This window comes from Peromyscus californicus, unplaced genomic scaffold, assembly GCF_007827085.1.
Source record: "Peromyscus californicus insignis strain IS unplaced genomic scaffold, ASM782708v3 Scaffold_4__1_contigs__length_199733344, whole genome shotgun sequence".
NCBI lineage: Eukaryota > Metazoa > Chordata > Mammalia > Rodentia > Cricetidae > Peromyscus > Peromyscus californicus.
The window spans coordinates 190,671,594-190,699,216 of NW_026294562.1; the positions used below are offsets into that span (position 1 = coordinate 190,671,594).

General features: G+C 37.1%; 1 pseudogene; it reads left to right on the forward strand.

Annotated features, from left to right (window-relative positions):
* The first annotated feature begins 6,745 nt into the window (after positions 1 to 6,745).
* On the forward strand, positions 6,746 to 22,283 carry LOC128095029 (vomeronasal type-2 receptor 116-like; annotated as a pseudogene).
* Positions 22,284 to 27,623: the final 5,340 nt, after the last annotated feature.

A 27,623-nucleotide genomic window follows, 5' to 3' on the forward strand; every position in this document is an offset into this window, starting at 1 on the left:
CAAAATGAACTAGACTTTCAAAGATGAGTTAACTTTAATTTTTTTTAAATTATTTTACAAGACAGAAACAAAATCAATATTACCTAATTCATATTATAAGATAGAGTTACCCTGATCACCAAACCACAGGTGAGCCCAATAAAGAGAGAATAGCAGACCAATTTTCCTGGTGAACATCAATGCAGAAATACTCAATAAAATACTTGTAAACCAAGTCCAATATCTCATTAAAAGGATCATCCCAGAGATGCAGGGATGGTTCAATGTATGGAAACCAACTAAGGTATCAACCATATAAACAAAATGAAAAAAAGAAAGAACACATGATCATCTCATTAGATGACAAAATCCAACACCATTTAATCATAAAAGTCCTGAACAGAATAGGTATGTAAGGGACCTGCCTCAACAGTTTACAACAAATACATGGCCAACACTAAAATTTAGTAATGCTGATTTCTTTATTTTTTTGTTCTTCAAAGGAGTTTATTAGTGAAAAACTGGAAACCTAAAAATTCAACAGTAGCTTAATAAAATGTGGCACATATGAAGAAATATCATGCAGCCATTAAAAAAGATGTAGAAATATATATATATATATATATATATATATATATATATATATATATATATATATATATATATATGACACAGCAAGATCATCATGGTACTGTTGAGTGGAAAAAATTACAAAACAGCATGTACAATTTGATCCCATTTAAAAAATCTCTGAGTGTGCAGAGAGTCTGGAGGCCACACACCTGTCACAGCACTTCTCCTCAGTTGGTGGAATCGGAGGCCATTTTTCTATTTTTCTTTTTGTCAGCATATTATGACTTGTATTAATAAAAAATCATTAACAATTCTTAAAAAGTCTACTTTGATGTAGGAATAAGAGTACAGCTTAGCAACCTGAGGTACAGAGATGTAGATAGGTTAGTCTATACTACTTCACTGGTTTGTCTAGCTGTTTTGATGCTGAACACCTGTTCAAAGGCACTGTGTGGAAATATGGTGGTTAGAGCTCATCTTTATTTAAACCAGTGGTTCTCAACCTTCCTAACTCAGACACCCTTTAATACAGTTTCTCTTGCTGTGGTGACCCCAACCACAAAACCATTTCATTGCTACTTCATAACTGTAATTTTGCTACTGTTATGAATCATAATGTAAATATCTGATATGTAGATGGTCCTAGGCGACCACTGTGAAAGGGTCGTTTGACCCTTGAAGGGGCTGCAATTCCCAGGTTGAGAACCACTGCTATTGACAGATGGGTCCACATTCCTAGAGATCTTACATAGCATCCAGGTCCTGGCATTCTAAGTAATACTTTCCTTACTGACACTAAATGCATCCCTCCACCTCATACCCACTTGTAAAACTGATCTGACAGTATCTCAATCCATTCATTAGAAGGCAAGAGGAAATTTTCCAGAGATGTCAAATTGCAAGCATCTGAGTGTGGAAAGCCAGCTGTTAGCTCTGCAGTGTTTCTCAACATGACCACAGCAGGATCACGCAATTGGTTTACTGTACAACTGGGGAGCCCTGCTTCCAGAATTTGGCTCAGTAGCTCTTAGGGGGTAAGACACAGATATTAGGAGTTTCTTTTTCCTTTTACACAACACGTATTTATTGAGCATATATGTGCCAAGAGTAGGTTATGATTAACAGAATTAAAGTCTCTATCTTAGGCTACATTCTAGAGTGACAGGTACATGCTAAATAAATAAATTATAAAAACAACATAATTACAATTAACAAACATAATAAAAGAAAGTGAAATTCCTTTTTTGTCTTAAAATATTTAAAAAGCTGTCACATGGAAGATTAACATTACTAATTCCACAGGCCCATGTAGACAAAAGTATAAATAAGGTAGAATATTTGAAAACAGCAATTAGCATTTCAACAAGTTTCCAGGCAATGCAGATACTGCTGGTTTGAGGTCTGGTACTCCAATAGGACACAGTAGGAGAGGGCAAGCATGGCACTTTCCTTAACTTCATAGTCTCATGAGGAGATGAGTGCCATGCAGGGAAGGAGAGGGCCTGGAGCAAAGCTGCCTGTCAGGCATTTCACTCTGGCTTGTGCAACTAGGCAACTCATTTCAAATGTCAGGTATTGGGGAGATAAGAAAGTGGACTTTCAGGGACTGTGTGTCAGCATCGTGGCATTCTGTGAAGACTGCACAAACAAGTTCTGTCCCACCCTCTCGTCTTCTCCCTGCTACACTTTACCTCGGAAGCATCCTTCCTACACTAGATTCCCTTGTTTCCTGTTATTTGAAGGTGAAGAAAAGTCTGGGAGGATGGGCTGTGTCATACTGGGGATGCTGACCCTAGGTTTAATTTCTGTGTTCCCCAGAGTGAGGTCCATTCTCATTTAAGGAACCTCATTTGCAATGAAGGTTTTTTTATAAGCACCATGCAAATGTTTTAACTATAATCTTGTGGGTTAGATTACTTTAAGGACAAAGGTGGATAAAATCCATTTCTTTTTCAGTTTGTGGAAAGCCTATAAACACCTTATTTATTATTTCATGAATATATGCACCCTTCACTCATTACTGTGCTACTGAATTATGCTCAGGGGCCAAGGGTTTATTTAAATAACTCTGAATTGCACCATGAATTAATAGGCTTCCCAAGAGTATTCTTCTATGCTAACAATCTCCTTAGGCCTTTACCTGAGTAATAATTAAACTTGTAACTTTAAACCAAAACCAAAATTAAACAAAACACCCAACCAAACAATAAAACCTCACTAAAACAACAACAATAAAAGTAAAGGAACATGCCTAAAGAATATGGTGGATTTGTGGTACAAGGGGACAAGGAGCCTTTGATATTTCCACATTACCATATGAATCCTCTGGTGGCTCAGTTCAGCCCCAGGAACCAACACTCCTGATGGAAAGCATAAGGCCCTGTTACCTACTCACATGGGTGAGGTGGGCATAGCTGGATCTGGCTGGATTCAAAGCAGTGGAGAACGGACTTGACAGGGAATAAGCAAAGCACAGGTGTGAAAGATGTCCCTCTAGTCCACTGTTGTAAAGCCCACACAGTATAGTGTCAAGAAGCTACAGGGACTGGAGAGGAGCATCTGTGTTTATAAAATGTTTACTATGCGCCAGGTCTTTGCTTAAGAGCAAAAGACACAAAGTAACACTTGTCTCCTATTAGGTTGCATACTTACTACCACCATTTTATCTTAAAAAAACAATAAATGGCAGTTATAAATCTGAGTTGAAACTCAAGGAGCCCAATATGTGAGGAAGGCTGGATATGAACCCAGGATCAACTCACACCATATTTACATTTTCTCCTGTACTGTTCTATTTCCCAAAACCTTAATTTGCTGAACTAAAGCTACTGTTTAAACTCACCCAATGTTTTGTAGTCCCTCAAAACCTAAATTTGGACAAGTATAACAGTAATGCTGATTTCTATATAACCAGTATTTTTCACTTCCTTTTTTTAAAATCATATAAGACTATGTGAGTGCGAAAGTACATTCAAATGTTTTAGTTTTAATAATGGAAAACCATAGTTAAGATGTTCCACTTTACAGTGAGAATGAATAGCTAAAAAAAAGACCAAATAAATTAATGAGCATGTAGGAGTTTTGGGAATTCCCATCATTGTTTTAGTATGAGTAGAAACTAAGGTCATCAATGTGGTAAGCACATAGATCTAATTCAGTCAGTAAATGTAGCAATATCTTAAGGTCCATCCACACCATCTTTTGAACTTTCTGAAGGTAGATAAGTCAACAAAGCACATAGACACTTGCCTGCCCATGTTTATTTCAGCATTATTCAGAATACAGAAAATATGGAATCAACCTTGATGCCCCTTAACAGAAGTGGAAATAAAGAAAATACTTCATATAAAATGTTGTTTTTATTTTATATAAAAAAAGATTCATTATTGGTATTTCCAATTCATTCATAGAATTTTAAATGGTTCATTTCATTAATTACCACAATTAAATGTATACACAGTAATTTCTTTTTTACCTTTTCCAGAGAGGGTTTCTTTGTGCAACAATCCTGTCTGTCCTGAAACTCATGCTATAGACCAGTCTGGCCTTGAACTCACAGAGATCCACTTGCCTCTGCCTCCAGAGTGCTGGGTTTAAAGGAGTGTGCCACCTCCATCTGGCCAAGTGAGTTTTAACTATACCATATACATTGGTTTTAGAGAACTTTAAATAAATCACTTATATGTAGATGTAACCAACCGTCTTATTAAATAAGAAACACAGAACCAATGCAAAGAAGAAAGCCAAGAGGTCAGAGCTAAGAGCTAAAACCTTACCCTTCCTCCTACGATGGTGCTACCTCTCCAAAAGAGAGCTACTTCCTGTGTTAAAGTCTTTATATAGACTTTCTGTTCTGCCTTCTCATTGGTTGTAAATCCAACCACATGACCGCCTTGTCACTGCCTGTACAGACCTCCAGGTCTTCTATGGTTGGTATTGAGATTAAAGGCGTGTATATCCAATGCTGGCTGTATCCCTGAACACACAGAGACTTACCTAGCTCTGCCTACCAAGTGCTGGGATTACAAGCATACGCCACCACCGCCTGGCTTTCCTATGGCTTGCTAATAGCTCTGACCCCCGGGCAACTTTATTTATTAACATACAAATAAAATTTTAATACAAATAAAATATCACCATACTTATATGCAATTCACAAATGATTAAATCAATGATGAAAATTAACAAATATGATTACTGGGTACAGAATGCTCTTAGGCATATGCAAATTCTGATGAAAGTCTCACAGGATTTATATACACATTGTGAGGTTGTCCTCAATCTGAAATAAGTAGATGATGTCATTAGCAGGAACTGGGAATGGGGCAGGATGTCATAATAACTAAAGAGACAGACTCTGGAAATTCAGATTTTTCACAGATTCTAGATGTCACAGTGTGCCTCTCTCTTTGGGTGTACATATACACACATATACACATGTTTTTACATGAAGAAAGTAAGAGAGGTATTATTTGAGAACAGAAGGCCTGAAGGAATTGGGACTGGTATAATATGTGAAGTAAGTATGAAGAAAACATCACACATGTTTCATAAATTAAACAAGCACACATACATAATAAAGTGAAAATAAAGGTGTTCTAACTAAGAAATAGAATCAGTATTTACATGAGCAATAGATGTGGGTGACAGAGGGGCAAATACCAACAAATGACATGCTACACATGTGTTAATGGCCATAATAAAACCATTTATGATGTATGTTAATTAAAATCAATATTACACTCAAAACAAAATTAGATACAATTCTGAATCTGAACCACTGGAATTTTAATTTGCACCCTTTAAGAAAGGTGAATTTGCTCTGTCTTCATACGAAAGAATCTTCCTTTCACATTCCTCCATATATCTTAGGACCCCAGGATAGCTCATCACACACCAGAGGTCATGTACATTTTAAATAATTCTATTTAAATGTACAATAAGTTCTAGAAGAGGACAGCAGTCCCATTTGCCTCATCTCAAATACTAAATAAGACATATCACCACACACAGCAAAGACTTGCCCCATGCATTTCTACTTTCTCTGCAGTCCATGTACACTGAAAGAGGCTCATCATCCCATACTTATCAGAACACTCTCACATGGACAGTACGTGTGCTAGAATACAAACTAAGTAGAAGACTAGGAAAATGGTATAAGGATGTCACATCACAGTTTCTATTTGCTCATCAGATACTCAAAATAGTCTTCTTTGCAGCCACTACTGGATTATAAAGTGAGCAAAAACAATGTAGGAAATCAAAGATAAAGAAGAATACATGGATTATCGAAAGGTATTGTTCTGTGAGATGCAAGAATCAAGAAGGAATATCATGTTTTAGAAATCAAATATTCACCTTGTCTTTTCATTAATAATGTTTGATTGGGAGGAGGAGAAGCGATATGTCTTATAAAGTTTATTAAATGAGGAACAGTGGTTTGGTGTTCTCTCAGGGTCTTGTTGAATATTTAAAAATCAACATCAAATGTAAAAATGAACTGTGATTCTTTGATGAGCTGGATAGTTTTGGAACAGCAGAATACAGGAAATTTCTGAATGTGGCCTGATAAGTTGTTCTCAAGAGAGTAGAAATACAGGATTTGGTAAATATTCTGGACCTGTCATTTTTGTAGCATAGGCCCCACTGGACAAGTTGTGTGGAACTCAATTGCTCCAAATATGAAGCTGCTTTACCCTCACAAGAACTTGGTGATACAATGCCCAGTGTGTAACCACGAATTCTGATTTTTAATCTTCCTGAACTAATAATGCCTCAATGTGGATCATCTATTACATCAATGACAACCCATCTAAAGGCATTAACATTAATGGGTTGATGAGGCAGTCATGGTTCCAAATATTCCCAAAATTGCATCCGGCCAGGGGCATTAATTACCACAAAGATGAGTGATGTCATGAAACTACCTGAACTCTCCTCATATATATTTATCAACCAAATGTAATCACATGGACTGCTGACATCAGATGCAGAGCCACAGAGTAGAAAGTGTCAGAGATAGTTCAAGGAGTGAGGAAACACCAGAAAAAAAACAAAAAGCATCATAAATGCACAAGTGTCTCTTCTCCATCCCCAGAAATGAAAGCAGAGGGGGATACATGACTGCCCATTTGATTTGCTTATCTGCATGGCTGGTCACAATTGATACTGCTAAGGCATACAGCTGGAAAATATGTTCATTTTGACTTTCCTCTTCTTTCTCATGAGCATTCCACTTCTTGTGTCCAGTTTCATTCATCCCAGATGCTCCTGGAGAAGAAAGCAGAATGAAGACAAGGATGGAGACTTGGTAACAGGTTGTGTCTTCTCCCTTGCAGCATTGCCATGGCCTGAGAAAAAAGAGAATTTCAACAATGCTTTGAATATACATAAGTTCCTTTGTACGTTAGGGATAGAGGATGAGGATCAGAGCAAAGCTTTGAATCTTCTCCCCCATTTTCCCAACCTGCACATCAACACTCAAAATTATTTTAGAGACTCAATGCTATTTTTTTAATTTTATTTTGTCCAGAGTGTTTTCTGTTTTTCTCTCAGTTACAACTCCAAATTATAAGGATGGAGTTGAGTAAAGAAAGGACTCTACCTTGTTCTATTGCATATAGCCCTCCTCTTCTAAGTTTCTGTAGCACAGTAGCAGGTGATGACTAATCAAATGGACCACAATTCTATTTCAATTAGTATCATTCTAACATGGTACATGTAAACAACCATAGAGTAGAGTCAGATGATGGTACTTTCATTACTGTGTAGGTCCTAATGCACGTGCTAGAGCAACTAATATTTGTGGCACACTTAGCTGCAGAGAATTTTCACATAGATATACAATTACTATTTCTGATGCTCTGAATGAGGTTACATTATGTCTTCTGAAGTCTCATCGAGAACGGAAGTAGGAGACATGTTCACTGTGAATATCATATTTTCCTATTTCTCCGTGCTTCACTTACATACATGTACAAACCCTGGCCTTTAATTTCAAAGTTCAGTTCTTCACTCTCTATTTAGTAAATATGGAATTTATAGAGTGTAAATAATATGTTTGCATTCTTTGAAAAGTGAGACTGTCACTTCCTTTGTCACTTGCCTGAGAGATGGCTGTGGTATGAGTTACTTGGGGATACTTGAGAATAGGGTTAGTGGAGTTACCTATTTGCACATCTTTGCCATTATTTAAGAAACATGTGCCTTGTTTCTTTATATTTAAATTGTTTATTCTCTGACACTTACATCCCAATTACCTCCTATGCTTACTTTCTGTAATTTTGCTTATTATATATGCATATTCTGTCAAACAGGGCATAATACACATTTCATTTTGTAGAATGTTGATGGCTGTTATCAAACACGGTACTTTAGTTCACTGGGCCACTCTAATGGCTCAAGTACTTAAGTTTCTGAATGTTTAGTGTGCAGGAGTTAGTGTGTGAGCTTCACAATTCTACTCACAAATTCCTGTTGTGTGATACTGAAATTTTCAATGGTATTCTTCTGGGTTGTAATAAAGAAATATTAAAATAATTTTTATTTTAAAAATGTACAGGTAAATCTTATTTTTTATACATAAAGAAAACACAGTGGTACAATTTCTAACTGGAAATGAGATTGTATTTAACTCTGAATGAATCATTCAGAATGAAGGAGTATGTTTGATATTTATTGGTCAGATGATGTGAATTGAGTATAAAGAAACATAAGTTATTATTCTTCCCATAAACAGAAACATAAGTTGTTATTGTTCACACCCAACTGTATATTACTCATTTTTATTACCATAAAACCCTCATAAACAATCTTTCATACATTTCACACTTTATAGTCTTCTATTTTATAAAGATTTAATACTGGCATATATAAATATCAGTAGTATATGCATTCTGTGTTAGTGTAAGTGTAAAGATAGTCATAAGATGTTTTCTAGAAAAAAATTATGTTGACCAGATACACCAAGTGCGAATATATGACTTGCCTGTGAAAACATAAAATAGGTGAACAATACTGGGGAGGTAGTAAATGCCCTTAATCTCTGCACTCAGTATCTGGAGCAGGCATATCATCGTACATTTCAGGCCAGTGTGCTCTAGAAGTAGGTATCATTCAAAAGCATATAATCCGTTCCCCACTATGGCCTATGTAAGCATTAGTCCTGTCCATACATGCAGATGAATAGTGACATATACCTTTACCAAATACATCTCTGGTAGTTAAATTAATTTAGAAACAAATCTACAAAATAAAAATTTTACACCTGCCTTAGATAAACCAGAAAAATAAAAGAACAAGACAAAATGGACATGAGGGTATATGTTAACTAGATTGCCCACTGATTATAGAAAATTGTAAGCACAAGAGCCAAATGTACAAACTATTGTGTGCTCATTAAACATTATTTGATTGCCTTAGCCAAGTCAGTTAAAATCATAAGAAAATGCCATAGTCTCATTGGTTCGCACATCACATGTATTTTTCATATTGTTTGATAATTCCAAAATGAAGACATGTTCAGGACTACTGCTTGGATAAAGCCTGTGTCTTTGTCTTTATCTGCTAAGTAAGAACTCCCAAAGCAGAAATGGACACTACTGTCATGGAAGATGCCAATGGCTCATGTTGTTTATGGAAGATGCACTCTCATGAAATTTAAAAGCTATTGTAAGCTTCCAGCTTCTTATGTCATTCCAACCTCACAGCACAGGACATTTGTTTCAGTATTTGGGGGTGGTTTGGAATACCATCCAGTTCATTATATTCCTTCTATTGACTATAAAGGATTATCTGTAGACCTCTGTCATTAATAAACACCATACCCTTTTCCAGAACACCAACTGAAAACAAACACTTTCCATTGGCCTTAACTTTTTCCCTGGATGAAGTAAACAGGAACCCTGATCTTTTGCCAAATATGTCATTCGTATTTGAATTCCCTGAAAGTGGTTGTAAGACTGTGTCAGAATTATACAGTCGCATGCCTTTATCTGAAGAAAATCAAGATTTCCCCCCTAATTATAATTGTATCGGAGGCACTATGTGTATAGTGATATTGAGTGGACCAGGCTGGGCAACATCTGCAATGGTTGGGACATTCCAGGACCCCTACAGATCTCAACAGGTGAGACATTTGTGGTGTGGGTTTGCAAGAAATCGTGACTCTGTTGGTACCACTCCCAGATGCTAAGAGTGTGAGGAGGATACTAGCCTCACACTTATGTCAGACAATGTGGTTCAAGGGTGCTTTTCAGAGACTTGATGGGGCTTCATTTCCTTTTTTGAAATTGAGATGAGGAAAGAAGTAACAGGTAAGAGGATTTTATGGAACTCTGCAAAAGGTGTGTTTACAAGTTCTTAGGAGTGCATGCAACCTCATGCTGCCCCCCTGTGTCCTAGGTCCTGCAGCATACCTATGGACCTTTCCATACCATCCTGAGTGATCATGAAAAATTTCCCTATCTGTATCAGATGGCCCCCAAGGACACAGCTCTACCCCTGGCCATGGTTTCTTTGATGCTTCACTTCAATTGGAGCTGGATAGGACTGGCCATCTTAGAAAATGATCAGGGTACCCAATTTCTATCACATTTGAGAAGAGAGATGGAAAAAAATACAGTCTGCTTTGCCTTTGTGAGTATGATCCCAGTCAACATGCATTTATACATGTCAAGACCCAAAGAGTATTATAACCAAATCATGACATCATGCACAAATATAGTTATCATTTATGGTGACACTGACAGTACTCTAGCTGTGAGCTTTAGAATGTGGGAATCCCTAGGTATACAGAGAATATGGGTGACTACCTCACAGTGGGATGTCACTACAAGTAAGAGAGTCTCCACAGTTGGCTCATCCCATGGGACACTAGCTTTTGCACACCACCATTCTGAGATTTCTGGTTTTAAAAAATTTGTCCAGACACTGAACCCTCTCAAATACACAGATGAATACCTCACAAGGCTGGGATGGATGAACTTTAACTGTGAGGTCTCAGCTTCTAAGTGTGAGACACTGAAGAATTGTTCATCCAATGCTTCGTTGCAATGGCTAATGAGACAGATTTTCGACATGGCTTTTAGAGATGACAGTTATGACATATATAATGCAGTGTACGCTGTGGCCCATGCTTTTCATGAGATGCTTCTTCAACAAGTGGATGATGGGAAAGGACACTATGGTAACTGCTTGAGGGTAGTGTTTCTTCTATTGGATGAAATGTTGTGTCATCAACAGTCTGTTTTATGCCCTGATTTACTGGATTAGTAAATGTTTAATAAAATAGACATATTTCTGAAAATGTAAGCTAGAGGTTGGTATAAATCTTAATGCAAAAGCAATGGAGTGGAAAACACAATTTATCAAGGAATAGTAGTAATTATCTTACAGAGCTTCTGAATATCATTGCTTCTGCTCTCCCACTGGAAACCTAACAGTCCTTCCTCATTAATCCTTTCCATGAAAAGAAGAAGAGCCCTTGTTCATCATTTGTCAAATATGTGGTAATCAGTGTATCAGATGGTTTTTACAAGTGTTCTCAACAGATTCTGTCCCACTGTAGGCTCTGTAGAACTCCTTTGGCATTCTGAGAGTAATTACACAGGAAACAGTGCTGTAACTCATTTCAGAATATACATGTGTATTTATAAGTGTGTGTGGATGGTTCCCACTGTGTATGGGTGTATGTTTCTGTATGTATATTTGTGTTGCTGTTATATATGCGTTTCTCTCTATCTGCATATCTATTGTCTGTGGAACTGAGCATAAAATGTCTTGTGTCAGTGCCTTTCTTTGTGGAAGTTTATTTCTGTGTATAAATCCCTGTGTGTTTCTTACCACGTGTCTGCTTGTGACTATTTGTGTGTTTTGCATATTGCTCTCACATTTGTGTATCTGTGTTCCTGTGTGTCTATCTGTATCTTTGTCTGTCAATTTCTCTTTGGATGGGAGCACAAATTTGCCTGTCATTGTCTCTCTGTGTGGGTGCTTTTATCTGTGTACGTCTCCTTGTGTGTATTTGTCTATAAAAGTGTGCAGTTGTGTGTGAGGCAGTGTTCATAGGTTTCTGTGTGTCTGTTTGTGTTCATGTGTCTGTTTATGACTGTATTTTCAGGTGTGTGTCTGACATGTATATGTATAGGTAAGTGTGTGTATGTTGTATGTCGCTATATGATGTATGAAAGTCTGTATGGATGTGAGTCTCTTTCTCTGTCCATGTGTCTTTGTCTCATTCTGTGTGTGTGCATTTTTCATATCAATGTTTGGTATCTGTATGTATGTCTGGTTTTCTTTTTGGTAGTTTTCTCTGAAAGAACTTTAATTCTAGGAATGTTATGATGCTTTCATTTATCCACTTACTTTTACTGTATTTCTCCCCAGGACACCTTCAATAATGTTGCTTTTAAGAAGAAATCAGTGTATGTTTTCTGACATCAAGGAAGGACACACAATATAGAATGCTGCCTCTCTTCCAGCTGCACTCCTTTCTGAGGAAGACTCACTTCACTAATCCTGTTGGATAAAAAGTGAATATGAACCAGAGAGAATACCAGCAGGGAGAGTATGACATTTTCCAGATTTGGAATTTCCCAAAAGGATTTCGATTTAAGGTGAAGATAGGAGAGTTTAGTCCATATTTCCCACATGGTCAACAGCTCCATATAAATGAAGATGTAATAGAGTGGACCACAGGAAGGAGACAGGTGGGTCTGACTTAACTGTAATCATTTCTGTCACACCATGGTAACACTGTCAGGTGGTGAAATAGAATGTCACATTGAGAAGCACTTTCTAGCCTCTAATTTATATTTTCTCTTTTCAGTTTTTGATGTGACATTTTATTAATTCTTTGGGGCCGCAGACATGCATGCTACACATACAGTGGATTTTTATCACTCTAGAACAGGTTTCTGGTTTTTAATATATAAAGAAAATTGATTGTTACCACTGTACTCTATTATTTCTAGCAAACTGAGCAATATCCTCTCGAAGCCATCCTGATTACTGCACAGTGATTGTCCTTTTTTTCTGCTGAACCTTTGACATAGATGCTGAAAGACTGAGGCCAAATGTAAGGAGGATTCAAGTAAACACATGCAAACCATTATTTCTTATTATATAATTCGCTTTAATCCTTTTTACCAGCAGGCTTCTAAATGCTCAACATCTCTAACCATACTTTAAGATAATATTTTCATAACACATTTTTAGATACCCTATGAATGATAACATTCTTCTCTCTTTTTTTTTCCTTTTTTCTATTAAATGTGTATGGATGTCTTGTCTGCATATATGTCTCTGCAACACTGGTTTGCCTGGTGCATATAGATGCATATAGACTTGGATCCCTGCGAAGTGGAGACATTGCAGGGCCACACAGTGGTGCTAAAAATCAAACTTGGGCCTTTTACCTGGTCAAGAATTGTGACAGACAACTGAACCAATTCTCTAGTCCCTGAAGCATGTCCTGTGCAAAATAAATTGCTCAATAGAGAATGTTTCTTGGTCCCACTAATTCTTTCACAGTCCACACAAACAAGGGTGTGTCTAATTTCCTTATGTGTGTGGTGAGAAAGCATTATTAGCAAAATAAATGGTTTTTGAAAATTCATAAATGATTTATTCTACTATAAGTCTATGGTATGATATAGGTATGACTTGGGATGGGGGTAGTTTTATGGTATCCTATTCCAACTTCCTGACTATAAAGTAGCTTGAAATTTAAAGAAGCTAACTTCAGAAAAGTCTTCAAGCTTGATATAAAGTTGTATGTCATGAAGACCAGATAGTATAAAATCTACAAAAATATTCTTTTTTTCAGAATGACAAGAAAAGTTATTATCAGGGAAGAGGACATATGAGCTGAAGGTACAGAAACTGAACTTTCTATCCATTCAGAGAGCAGCAATGAAATTTCAAGTGTGCTCTAACCAAGCTCACTTGAGTATTTCAAAAAACATCCACTGGAGGCATACAGAAGATTAGTAATAATGCAAGCAGTGCTCTACTCCCAGATACAAAATTTTCTATTCAGAAAAGAGGAACAAAATATAAAGAAATCAAATCAATACAACTCTAAATGTCAGAGTCATAGACTTAAATGTGAATATGTTCAAAGACATACTAAAAAAAGAATCCAAAGAATGATTATAACAGTATTCCAGAATATCAAGCAGGACACAAATCACCTCCAGCAGAATGCAATGAGATCACAAAAACTTGCATACAATGAGGAACTGAGTGAGCATGTGACGAACACATTTGAAAAGGTATAAACAAATGAAAAAATTCAAACTAAAATATGTAAAGAAAGGAAAATAAATCCAATAAATATCCTAATAAAAATTTCCACTAACAGATATTTCAAGTTGGAGACAAGATGGCAGACTTGAAGACAAGGCAAAAGAATTAGGAAACTGAAACTGTGACAAAGGTAAAAATAAGGACAAGTGAAGGATATATGGGACCAGGGGGATAGGATTAAAGGACCAAATTTACAAACAATGAGCAGAAGAGAAGAAGGACTTACCAAGACATCAACAGTATATCCAGTAAAATACAATGGGAATTTTCCACAATATAGGGAGACATGTGGACATCTAGAGACAGGAGGAATTTAAATTCTAAACACATACCAGTAAAAGAAAATCTTCCCATCACATATTTTACTTAAAATTTGAATTATAAAAGTAAAGAAAGGAAACTGAAGGCTGCAGAGAGAGAAACATATTTCTTCAAAAGGTCCCTTCAAGATAACAGCAGATTCCCCCATGAACTCTATTAAAAGGGGAACCTTCATCCAATAACTATACAAGCAGATGCAGAGATTCATTGGCAAGCACCGGGCCAAGCTCTGGCAGTCTAGTTGAATAGAGGTAGAGGGATTATTTCAGCAAGTGGGGTCAAGATAATGACAGGGCAAAACACAGAGAAAGTTGACCCAAGTAGTAAGAGCTTAGGGTCTCTAAACCTACAGCTAAGGGGCCTCCATGATATCTGCCTAAGCCCCTTGAATGTAGGTGGTAATTATGTTGCTGAGACTGTTTGCAGCCCTTGCAGTGGGACCAAGATCTGTCCCTGGTACATGAGATGGATTTGGAAACTATACCCTATGGTGGGATTAATTGCTCAGCCTTGATGCAGGGGGGAAGAAATTTGTCCTGCCTCAACTTGGTATGCCATTCTTTGTTGACTCCTGTGGGAGGCCTTACCCTTTCTGAGGAGTAGATAGGGTGGAAGAAAGGAGGTGTGGGGAGGGAACAGGGTGAAGGGAGGGAGAGGCAATTGTGGTTGGTAAGTAAAATAAATCATTTCTTTTTTTTTTGGTTTTTCGAGACAGGGTTTCTCTGTGTAGCTTTGCGCCTCTCCTGGAACTCACTTGGAAGCCCAGACTGGCCTCGAACTCACAGAGATCCGCCTGGCTCTGCCTCCCGAGTGCTGGGATTAAAGGTGTGCGCCACCACCGCCCGGCTAATAAATCATTTCTTAAAAAAGAAATTGGAGAACTATATACATTTTCTCCACTCTTCTTGAAAATTGTCCTTAATCTTAGCATGTACAAAAAGAAATGGTAAACATGAAATACAGACATAAAGGGAAGAAATGTGCCCAGTGGTAGCATACACCTTTAAACCCAGCATTCAGGAGGCAGGAGAGGCAGATCTCTGTGTCATCTAAGTTAACCTACTCTATATATGTAGTTGAGGTATACCAGCAATACATTGTGAGACCCTGTTTCAAGAAAACCACAACAAAAAGGAATATTTGTACATAATCATATTGTGTAGAAAGAGATAGAGGCCATGTGATTTTGATACAACTCAGTATTGTACAACGGATGCAAAGTAAGTATGCAACAATCAGCAGCTGTCTAAAACAGTATATAGATCGCTATCACCAGGTTTTGATTATACAAAGTTTTTGTATTTAAACTTAAAGAAATCCCTTAATTAACTTAAACTATCTAACTTTTATTCCAGTTCCCCAAATACTTGCAGCCTTTGTAAGGCACTTTGACCTCAGGAAACATTCCACCTAAAGCTCCATACATATCAATCCAACATTTCTTTACCACAAATGCACCAGGCTCTGCCTATTTAGCTGTTTTTCTCTTTACAATTTGTTGGCCATGCTTTGTAGTGGTATTTATAGTAGTTCTTGTTTTCTATTAGAGATTTGAAGAGATATTTCCTATGTTTCAGATATTCATTTATCCTAGTTTGCTGCACTGTTGCTGTGATTAAACACTGACCATCAGCAAACTGAGGAGGAAGGATTACTTAGGCTCATGGGTTACAGTAAAGGGAAGACAAAATAGAAATCTGGAGACTGCAACTAAACTCTGAAGGAACACTGCTTACTGTCTTGCTCTACTTGATCTCTCAAATAGCCCTGCATAGAGACAGCACTGTCCACAGTGGACTGGGCACTCCTACATCAATTACCCATTAATAAAATGCATAAATAATATGACAGCAGCTAGTTCCTTGGAGAGAAATATTTTAGTTAGAGTTTTCTCTAACTTTTCAATGATCTTTCTGTCAACGTAATTAAAATTAACTAGAAAAATCAGTTTGCACTCTGTGGTGTTTGCCCATAGCAAACAACCCTTTTTTATTCCTAAATTTCTAAGATTGGGAAGCTACTCGAATTTACATCAGATTGTTTTCATACATTTGCTTGTTGGGCATTATAAAACATACTAAGTTTGCTGGTGGTGGCGCACGCCTTTAATCCCAGCACTCGGGAGGCAGAGCCAGGCGGATCTCTGTGAGTTCGAGGCCAGCCTGGGCTACCAAGTGAGTTCTAGGAAAGGCGCAAAGCTACACAGAGAAACCCTGTCTCGAAAAACCAAAAAAAAAAATTTAACATGCTAATGTAATATAGTTATGGAAGGAGTTGGTAAAACTCCTGATAGCAGCATATGTCTGATTTTCCTCAGATGCCACCCTCTGTGTGCAGTGCTGATTGTGGTCCTGGATTCAGAAAATTCTTGCAGGAGGGAACTGCAGCCTGCTGTTTTGATTGCATCCCCTGCCCAGAAAATGAAGCTTCTAATGAGACAAGTGAGTGTTTGCTGCTGAGATAAATCCTTCACATAGATCTTCTCCCAAACACACAGGAATGACAAAAGGTTCTAAAAGACGTCTGTAAAAATAAACCATATCACTTTCCCAAGATAGCTTTTATAGAACTATTATTATTAACTTATTAACAATGTCACTTTAAATAACATGTTATGCTATGACATACATCTTTGAATCGTTGAAAATCCATTGTGACATTCTCAAAGAAATATTTGTTAACATACAATTAAAATCACATTTCAGTACAAGTAAAATACCACCACATTTCCCCTTTTCTATTTTAATAAAAAGGAAAAAAAAAGAAAAAGGTTATAACTAACAAAAGAAAAACTATATACAAAAGTACAATGACTATATACAATATATACAAGTAATAAATGTCTAAACAATGTCTAGTCCATTTGTATTTGACAAATTCAGAGAAAATAATTTCATTATCTATCCTATTTTGTTAAGTCCAAAATGTATCTAATTCACTTTCTATCCTAATTAATCTTCAACTATAACTAACTAACCTTCAACTATAGCTACCTAATCTTCAACTCCCTCAGAGACCTTGTCTGGGGGTCAGAGCTATTAGAGTCATAGCAAGTGCATGGCGGCGGTGGCGCATGCCTTTAAGGACCTGGAGGGCGGTACATTCAGGCAGTGACGAGGCAGTCATATGTTTGGGTTTACAACCAATGAGAAGGTAGAACAGGAAGACTTTAAAGACAGACACACAGGAAGTAGGTCCTTTTCGGAGAGCTCTCTTGGCTGGAGAGGATCCCTGAATCAGGAAGGGTGAGGCTCTTAGCTCTGACCTCTTGGCTTTCTTCTCTGAAAAAAAAAAAAAAAAAAAAGAAATATTTGATAATCAAACTGTAAAATGAGAGAATTCTATACAATGTCTTAACTAGTGAAAAATCTTCTCTGGAACTACATGTAGATTAGATTCCAGTCATGAATCTTTAATATTTTTTCTATTTCCATATCTGTATGTGACCTTACATAAGCTTATAGGTACCATGTACATGCAGGAAATCAATGGAGAAAAGACTAGGGTATCAGATCCATTGAACACTTTTATGTGGGTACTAGAAACCAAATCTAAGTCCTCTGTAAGATTAATGAAGAGTGGAAATAATTGCTTGTAAAATTATAAGAAACTGTCAAGTAAGATAAAGATTTCAAGCAATATCCAGGGAGCCCCCCTTTTTAAAGGTTCAATGTGATTTGAAATCTAGGGAATTGTGGATGTGTTGGCACATAATGTAGAAGTATTGAGTCCTATAGTCAATTTGTTTATATATAGCACACAGTTAATAATGTCAAACAGTAGAAGATTAAAATGATTTTGTATGAAAGCAACTAGCCACAGTTATTCAAATGGTGTTGTCACCTACACAGCCCATGTTAGTTAAATGATTATTTGTTTAGAGTTGGTTACAGAAAAATGGCAGATACATAGGCTTTCTCTCATATTTCCTGTCATCCTATATAATGAAAGACCTTAAAGGACATTTATGGCCATTAAGATGATTCAGGAATCAAATCTCTTGCTACTAAATCTGCTGATGAATTCATCCCTAGGGCCCATATAGTAGGAAGAGTTTTCCAACCCCTAGAGGTCATGTTCTGATCTCTGTGCACTCACACATACAACATACTCCAATTTAATTACACAAACTGTAATGAAACTGTTTAAAATATAAAAACATATAAGAGTAAAGGGTATTACAACAATAAATACAATTAAACAAAAATATTTTTATCATTTCTTTAATTATGTTTATGTATGTGATTATGTGTACACAATTGCAGGTGCATGTGAGATGCAACCAAGGCCCCTGTAGTTAGAGTTACATCCAGTTCTGAGACACAAGATGGGTTCCTGGAACTGAATACAGTTCTTCTGCAAGAGTAGTACATTTTTCCTCACAACTGAAACAACTTTCCATTCCACTAAACAATTAACTAAATACATGGGTCCATAAATGCATTGTTCTAGATAAAAAGACTTGAAGTCTAGAAGCACATCATCACTCTATTCAATTATCCAATTATTCAAAGCAAGTGTAGCCTCATTTCATAAACTTTCCTTGGTGGAGATTACAATTTATGGATGTGGTACTATTCCTCACAACAAACTGTCTGTGCTATCATTCTTGCTTGAATTTTCTTCTTTTATTGTGCTCATGGTATTGTATCAGTATCTACTTCATACTTGAGTACACTAACATAAACTGAGACTCACATAGATGGGTATTAGTGAAGGAGGAAAGTGGTTGCTTATTCCCGAAGATGATGGAATCAAGAGGTAGCTCATTAAAATGATAAGTATGTACAGAGGATTCCACCTTCAGGATAGGGTTACTGAACAAGAATCAGGGATAAAGCATTCCTAATGGCAGATTGGGATACAACTGAGGACATATTTATTTGATTTATTTGACTTTTGCATTTTAAAACATAAAATTATATTTATGTAACATTTGTCTCTCATTCTCATCCTCCTATTTTCCTCATATAAACACAACCACTCTCATATTTGAGCTCTGTTGTTATTTTTGCATGTATACAAACATACACATAAACAAACACACACACAACTTACTGATCCTGAAGGGACTCTAGTGAGGCTGATATTGGCAAATATGACTACAACAAGTCCTGCCCTTCTCCCCCATTCCCTTTGCCTTGATAAAATCCATTATATTCCAGTGATAGTTTAAATGAAATTGGCCCCATCAGAGGGTGTGGTCTTGTTGGAAAAGGTGTAGTCTTATTGGAGAAAGTGTGTCACTGTGGATGCAGACTTCAAGGCCACTTAAATGCTTAAGCTATACACAATGAGACAGCTTACTTTATGTTACCTATGGATCAAAAGATGTAAAATGTTCAGCTTCTTCTCCAGCACCATGTCTGCCTGAATAGCAACAAGGCCCACCATTATGATAATGGACTGAGCCTCTGAACTATAAGTCACTCATTTAAATGTTTAATTTCATAAAAACTACTGTGGTTATGTGTTGCTAAAGTTTTCCTGCCTGGCCCACAGTCAGGACAAATCTCTCTCACCTGCCAGTCCCACAGCTGCTCAGACCCGACCAAGTAAACACAGAGACTTATATTGGTTACAAACTGTATGGCCATGGTAGGCTTCTTGCTAACTGTTCTTACAGCTTAAATTAATCCATTTCTATAAATCTATACCTTGCCATGTGGCTCGTGGCTTACCGGCATCTTCACATGCTGTTTCTCATCATGGCGGCTGGCAGTGTCTCTCTGACTCAGCCTTCCACTTCCCAGCTTTATTCTCCTCCTTGTCCCGCCTATACTTCCTGCCTAGCCAATGGCCAATCAGTGTTTTATTTATTGACCAATCAGAGCAACACATTTGCCATACAGAACATCCCACAGCAGTTATGGTTTTCTTTACAGCAATAACTGAGGCTACATTCCTAAAGCTAGCCACCAGGGTCTATTCCCTAATTTGGCCACTTTCTCCTCCTGAGGCTATCAAGGTCAAGCTACCAAAGTATTGAAGTTAAACTAGCAAAAACTCCCTTGTGGCTCTCCTAATTAACATGTCCAATCAAAATTAAACAGTTCATCCTAATATGGGGTTCCCATTTTTCCTTCATAAACTGGCATTTTCCTAAAGGCCACATCTCTGTCCTCTCTATTCAGAGGCCGTTCTTTGTCCTCCCTGTCCTAAAACCCTTCCCCAACTCTCGTGTTGCTTTACCCTTCTCCTTCATTCTCTGTCTCTTGATTTTGCCTCCTATTTCCTGGTCATAGTCTGTAGCAGGATCCTTGCTGTTGTTCCCTTTGGGGGCAGGGGCCAAGTAGCTGCAGAGTCAAACCACACAGACTCCAGGAGAATGTGGAAACAACAAGCTCAGTTTATTCAGGAAGAGGCAAGCCTTATATACCCTCCACCCCTTCCTGGGGGAAGGTCTGATGAATATGCATCTGCTGGTATGACATGGCTGCCTCTCATTGGTCCAGGTCATCTCCAGATCATGTTTCAGCTGCTGTTGCTAAGACCCTTAGGCAGACCCAGGCTGGCTCTCAGAAAGTATCTTTTTTACTTGTTTGGGCTGTCTGGCTCTCAAACCCAGTAGGGATGAGTCATCCCACAATAGTCCTCTGGTGCAAATAAATATACTTTGCATTGAGAACTAGGTTTTGACTTGTGCTGATTCCAAGGGTCCCTACTGATTGTGTTTAGTATTTCTTCTATGTCAATGGGTTTGGGCCGGTAATTTGAAAGTAGAAAGCACATCACAGGACATGTCCAAATAGCAAACATGGTCTCCATCAATTACAGGAACAGCGGTCATAAAACAGACAGAAAGACATCAGGAGGCACTACAACCATGGGATCTGATACTTTAAAATAAACTCTGTGCAAAATAACCCTTAATGATTTTACCCTCTGTCAATTCACCAGTTTAAGTCCTTTCATCATAGTATTCAGAATGTACTGAAAATATATGCGATTTCTAATAATATAGAAAATGGCATCATCGACACACAGTCAAATAGAAAACATAATGGTTGATTTCATTCCTCATAAAGACAATGAATGAGTATTTTGGAAAAGAAGCATTGCTATGGAGCAATGTCCATCAACTACATCCTCAGAAACAAATGCAGATATTGCAATGCTTGTTCAACACACTTAATTGAAATATCCTGTCAATAAATGGTTGAAGCTGCACTAATCATACTTTTCTCTCTCCATCAGATGTGGATAAATGTGTGAGGTGTCCAGAGGACCAGTATGCCAACAGAGAGCAGGACCAGTGCATTCACAAAGCAGTGATCTTTCTGAACTACTAAGATCTCTTGGGGATGGCTCTTGCCTTAATGGCCTTGTGGTTCTCTGCATTCACAGTTCTGATTTTTGGGGTCTTTGTCAAACACCATGACACTCCCATTGTGAAGGCCAGTAACCAGAATCTTAGTTACATATTGCTTATCTCACTCATGTTTTGTTTCTTGTGCCCCTTACTCTTCATTGGCCAACCCAACTTAGCTACCTGTGTAATGCAGCAAATCACATTTGGAGTTGTATTCACTGTGGCTGTTTCCACTGTGTTAGCCAAAACAGTGACTGTGCTGCTGGCCTTCACATTTACAGCCCTTGGAAGCAGGATGAGGTTCTTCATGATTTCAAGGGCACCTAACTACATCATTGCCATCTGTACCCTCATCCAAATTATTCTCTGTGCAATCTGGCTGGGAATTTCTCCTCCATCCATTAACATTGATACACACTCTGTGCATGGCCAAATCATCATTGTGTGCAACAAGGGCTCAGTTACTGCATTCTACTGGGTCTTGGGATACCATGGCTCTCTTGCCTTTGGGAGCTTCATTGTGGCTTTCTTGGCCAGGAATCTCCCTGACACATTCAATGAAGCCAAGTTGCTGACCTTCAGCATGTTGTTGTTCTGTAGTGTCTGGGTCACCTTTCTCCCTGTCTACCACAGCACCAAGGGCAAGGTCATGGCTGTTGTGGAGGTCTTCTCCATCTTGGCCTGCAGTACAGGCCTGCTGGGATGTATCTTTATCCCCAAGAGCTACATAATTTTGTTTAAACTGGAGAGAAATTCTCTTGAAAAGATAAGGGAGAAAACATCTTCCTGATCACCCATTTCATAAATTGATACTGATAACTATAGTGTTGTTACAGAACCACCTACTCTGATACAATGCAAGATGTATGCATTAGCTAGTGATTCTCATTGTGTCTTCTAAAGATGATGTCAAGAAATACCATGTATACTACTTTTCTGTACATGCTGGCCTACAATCTTCCACTCAACCTCTTATTATACAAGACCTAGTTGTTGGGTATTAGCACATAGAGGATGTGTTCTTTTCTTTCTCTAATTCAAAAATAGACTTGAAATACTCTGAGCAATTCTTTTGATATCTGAGTGAATGTGTGACTTTGAATGTAAAAGAAAACAAGAGAAAATTTGTTGTATGTGAATGAATGTTTTCAGATGATGAAACTAATTTTTCCCTTTGCTGAGGAAGACAAGAGAATCCTGTTGTATCCTGGAAGTTAGAAGAGTAAAACTTACAAGACAGAAAGATGCTTTGTTAAACAGATAGAAATAATATGGAGAAATATGGAGAAATATCTCAGCATTTACAATCATGTGTGACTTTCTCAGAGGAGATGGGTTCACTAACTTATCCACACATCTTACAGTCCACAGCCTTCTATTCACAATAGCTCTAATGAATCCGATACCCTCTTCTGTTTTCCAAAAACACCTACACACAGATGTGAACATGATAACACACTCAAAAAGCATAGACACAAAATTGAAATTAAATGAATGTATAAGTTGAATTTTACATAGCACTATACTGCAACACTTGTTTTCTCATTCATTGAAAATAGATTTTCTTTCACATAATGTCCCCTGATTATGTTTCCACCTCCCTCTGCTTCTCCCCACATCCCTTCCTATCTGAATCCACCCCATTTCTATCATTCATTCGAAAACAGTCAGGTTTCTATGGGATAATAACAAAAATATACTAAGATAAAGACTATGTAACACATTGGAATTGATCAAAATGGGCAAACAGAAGGAAAAAAGCCCAAGAGAAAGCATGGGAATCTGAGCCATGTGTTTGCATATTGAGGATTTCTGTAAAAATCATACATATATGTGTGTGTGTATGTGTTTGCATACATATATACGTGTATATATATTTTTAAATACATTATGTATATCCTAAAATATTATATATATGTATACATGTGTGTATATATATACATATATATATATATATATGTGTGTGTGTGTGTGTGTGTGTGTGTGCGCGTGTGTGTGTATATGTGTGTGTGTATATATATCTGCTAAATAAAAAGTGGGGGAAATGAGGGGACCTCTGACACAATATTATGAGATGAGGACTTCCAAAAATGAGATTGACTGAGTTTTCTGTTTTCATCTATTTCTGGGCATCCAGTCTACAATTAAAAGTAGTTTAATTCCCTATTGAGACTCCTTTGGAGGAAAGTAAATTCCCATTAGCTGGTGGTTATCAACTCGAGATTGCTTCTGAATTAAGGAGGAGGCTTGTGTTCATTCTACTTTCAGGTCTTGGACCACAAATGGGAAAACATCCATGTAAGTACTGTTCCTATACCCTCAGGTCCTGTTATTTCTTTTGCATATCAATGCTGCTTATTTAGAAGGTCTTTTTTCTTTGGTGTTCTGAATGCCCTCTGGATTTTGTACTCTTTCTATATATGCATTCATGCTATTCTCTGTGCCTTGTAAGGATATATGTGAAGGAAACAGCCCTTTTAAATTTAGTTTTCTTTTTCTCACTAGAATATCTGGCTGTTGATTTCTGTATTTTTCCTGTCTGTTGCAGAATCAAGATTATCTGATGATGATTGAACAAGACCTTGATCTAAGAGTATAACACAATGCAATTACAAGATATTTTATTGCTTTTTAAAGAACTGTAGCATTTGTTTTTACTGCAGGTAACTGGGATATCTAGTCTCTGATTCTTTTTCACCCAAGTTGAGTATTTATGCAGTCAAATCAGATATTGGTTGCTTACTCTTACAAATTTGTTTTTTTTGTTTGTTTGTTTTTTGAGACAGGGTTTCTCTGTGTAGCTTTGCGCCTTTCCTGGATCTTGTCTGTAGACCAGGCTGGCCTCGAACTCACAAAGATCCACCAGGCTCTGCCTCCCAAGTGCTGGGATTAAAGGTGTGCGCCACCACCATTTCCCTAGCTATCTTGCAGGCAGGATATCACTATAAATCAAAGGGGTTTTGGATGTGTTGGCATTTACAATTCTCATTTGTTAATGGCCCGAGTACATTTCAGTATCAAAGACACTAGAATACTGGGCGAAATCTCAATTAAGGCACCAGATCAACTTCTGCATGTTTAATATGTTGTGAAGGTGAAGCTGTGAAGGTCTTACTAATTGGTCCTTGCTATCAGTCTTTGGAGAACACCCTATAATCCTGGTCACAGCCTGGGTTGCCTGGTGACTCCCATGGGATCCCTTTAGGCAACAATTTAATTAGATGTGACCCAACTTCATTTGTGATGAAATGGCCAGTTGGGTCTCTGTCTCCCTTATTATTTAGTGAATTTATTTAGATCTCCTTTAGGCATGTACATAATTTAGAAAGCTTCTACTGTATTAGGTTTATACAATACTCCTCAAATGGCCTTTAATTTTACATCTTTCTACACATTTCCTCACTCTTCCTTCCTGCCAGTCCTCTCCCCATTTGATCTTCAAAGTAGTTTTAATTTGCATTTTCATGTGGCTAAAAATGTTGAACATTCTTAAGTATTCGTCAGCCATATGTGTTTCATCTTCTGAGAACTCTTAGTTCTGTACCTTTTCAAAATTGAGCTAACTTGTTCAGATTTTACATTCTTTTAGATTCTAGATATACTAATCCTTTATTCCCAGGATGCCAAAAGTATTGGTTAAGCTGTTTTGTCTTTTCCATTGGTATTTTTTAAGCCTATTTCAATGCTAAGCTAGCTATAGCTGTGCAATCTAATTACGCTTTTCTACCCCATTGAAATATTTGTATAGAGTAGTGTCAGTATGGTGATCCTCTGTGACGATATCAATAGAGTGTAATGGAATATAAATATGATGATACCTCCAGCTTTGTTCTTTTTGTTGTGCATTGCTTGGTCCATCCAGAGTCTGTTTTTCTATTTGAATTTTAGGATATTTTTTCATAGTCCCATTTTTTTCTTTATATTATGATGGAATTTCGATGAACATTGTGCAGAGTATCAGTGTATTGTTCATTATATAGGCAAGTATTATTTGCACAATATTAATTATCAATCCAGGAGCATGTGAGATAGATTCCATCTTTCAGTGTCTGTCGGTTTCTTTCCTTGGTGTTATAAGACATTCACCATGAAGATGCTTAACATCCTTGGTAATGTTTATTCCCAGGAATTTCATGTTTTAGAGGTTACTGCAATGGAGTTGCTTCCTTGATACATTCCTCAGTGTTATTCTTTCTGTTATATGCAAGAGCAATTAATTTTGTGTAGTGATTTTGCAATCTGCTACTTTCCAGAGAGTAATCATCAGATGGAAGAATTTTCACAGTGAACATTTAAGGCCTCGTGTACGTGTACAAAATCATTAGCACATAGAGAAAATTTGACTCACTTTCTTTTCTGACTTGTTACTCTAAAAGAATACAAAGAGGCCTGCTCTTATTCCAGGGGAATGTGTATTTTAATCCTTTGTTCTTTCATAGGAAAGACTCTCAGTTTTTCTATTTTGTTTTTTAATTCTTGACATACATTTGTCATATGTTCTTTCATGCTGTCCTAATATTTTTCTTCTATGCTGAGTATTTTAGTGGTACTGAAGATTTCGAGAAGTGTTTTCTTCACATGTTGAGATGATTATGCAATTTATGACCTTGTATATTAAAGCAATTTATTAAACTCTCATGTTTTGGAAGTCACTTGTTTGCACTTCCTGTTTTACTAGGTAATATTATTTCCTTCTCAGGTCTCTGAGGGAGTGGAAGATTATAAAGTTGCAGTTTCAGTTTTCCTTATTAAGAAATTTCAGAAAATAAACTCAATAAGAACTTGTAAAATGTACAGTTTTGAAAGTCATAATAAGATAGTTTTCTATTAGTAATATGAGATAGGATATAGAGTGAATTAGGTACATTTGGAGTCACCAAGTTAAGATAGATAATGGAATATTTTCTCTGACAGATGCAAATGGACTAGACATTGTTGATGTATTTATTGCTTGTATATATGTATATAGTTATTGTACTTATTGTATATAGTTTTTCTTAGTTATAACTTTTTCATTTTTTATGAGACAAAAAAGGGGAAATATGGTGATATTTTGTGCTGATGCATGGTGATTTTTTTTTGTGTTTTAATAAATAAATCTTGCCTGGAGATCAGAGGGAAAAGCCAGCCATTGTAAGTAAACACAGAAATCAGGCAATGGTAGCACATACCTTTAATCTTATCACTTGGGAGGCAGGGATCTGTCTGGATGCCTGTGAGTTCAAGGCCACTCTAGAGAAGAGAGCCAAGCATGGTGACACATTCCTTCAATCCCAGAACAACCATAGAGGTCTGGATCGCTGTAAAGACAGACAGGAACTGACAGAGCTGGGCAGAAAGAGGAAGTGATGTAGCTGTACTGAGAGAGCCAATGAGAGAACAGAACAGAAAGGTATATAGGCATGAGTAGACAGAAGAAGCTCTCTTTGGAAGCTACAAAGTTGGTGAGGTGAGTTTTGTTGGTGGCTTGTCCCATTCCTCTGATCTCTCTCTGGTTTTAACCCCAAATTCTGGCTCTGTTTTTTTATTTAATAAGAAATTTAAAATTTAGAATTTCATCAACAACAACCCAATTGACAGCTAATAATAATCATAAAGCCAGTTCTTATGATTCAAAGCTGTATTCTTGTCTCTGTAGTTAATGCATGCTTATTAGAAAACAACTTTATACAGGAAATGAAAGTAAAATATTTTTTAGACTAGAAAACTAACCATTAGAAACTGTGACCAGGGATATTGACACTACAAAAATAAATCTTTTGTAGTCTTTGGTACTTCCTATTATAAAATATTTGTATTAAGACTCGTGATTTCCTTAAATAGAAATTTGAGAAATTCAGAGACTTTTGATGGTCAGAGTCATCTAAATACTACAAGAGATCAATTTGCCAAGTTGTTCTTCCCATATCAGTTCCATAATTGTGTCTTTTATGGTACACTTAAATTTGAAGTTTCTTATGTCATGCATGAAGAGAGCCCTGGTCATTACTTCTAAAATCTCATGCTTCCTCTGTAGATTATTTCTAATGCTGAGATCTTAAGAACCTATTGAAAAGTGGAATCTCAATGCAGAGTCTTTGCAATATTTTTCTATATTTAGAAACTATTAGGTAACTTGAGTTTTGTGTTT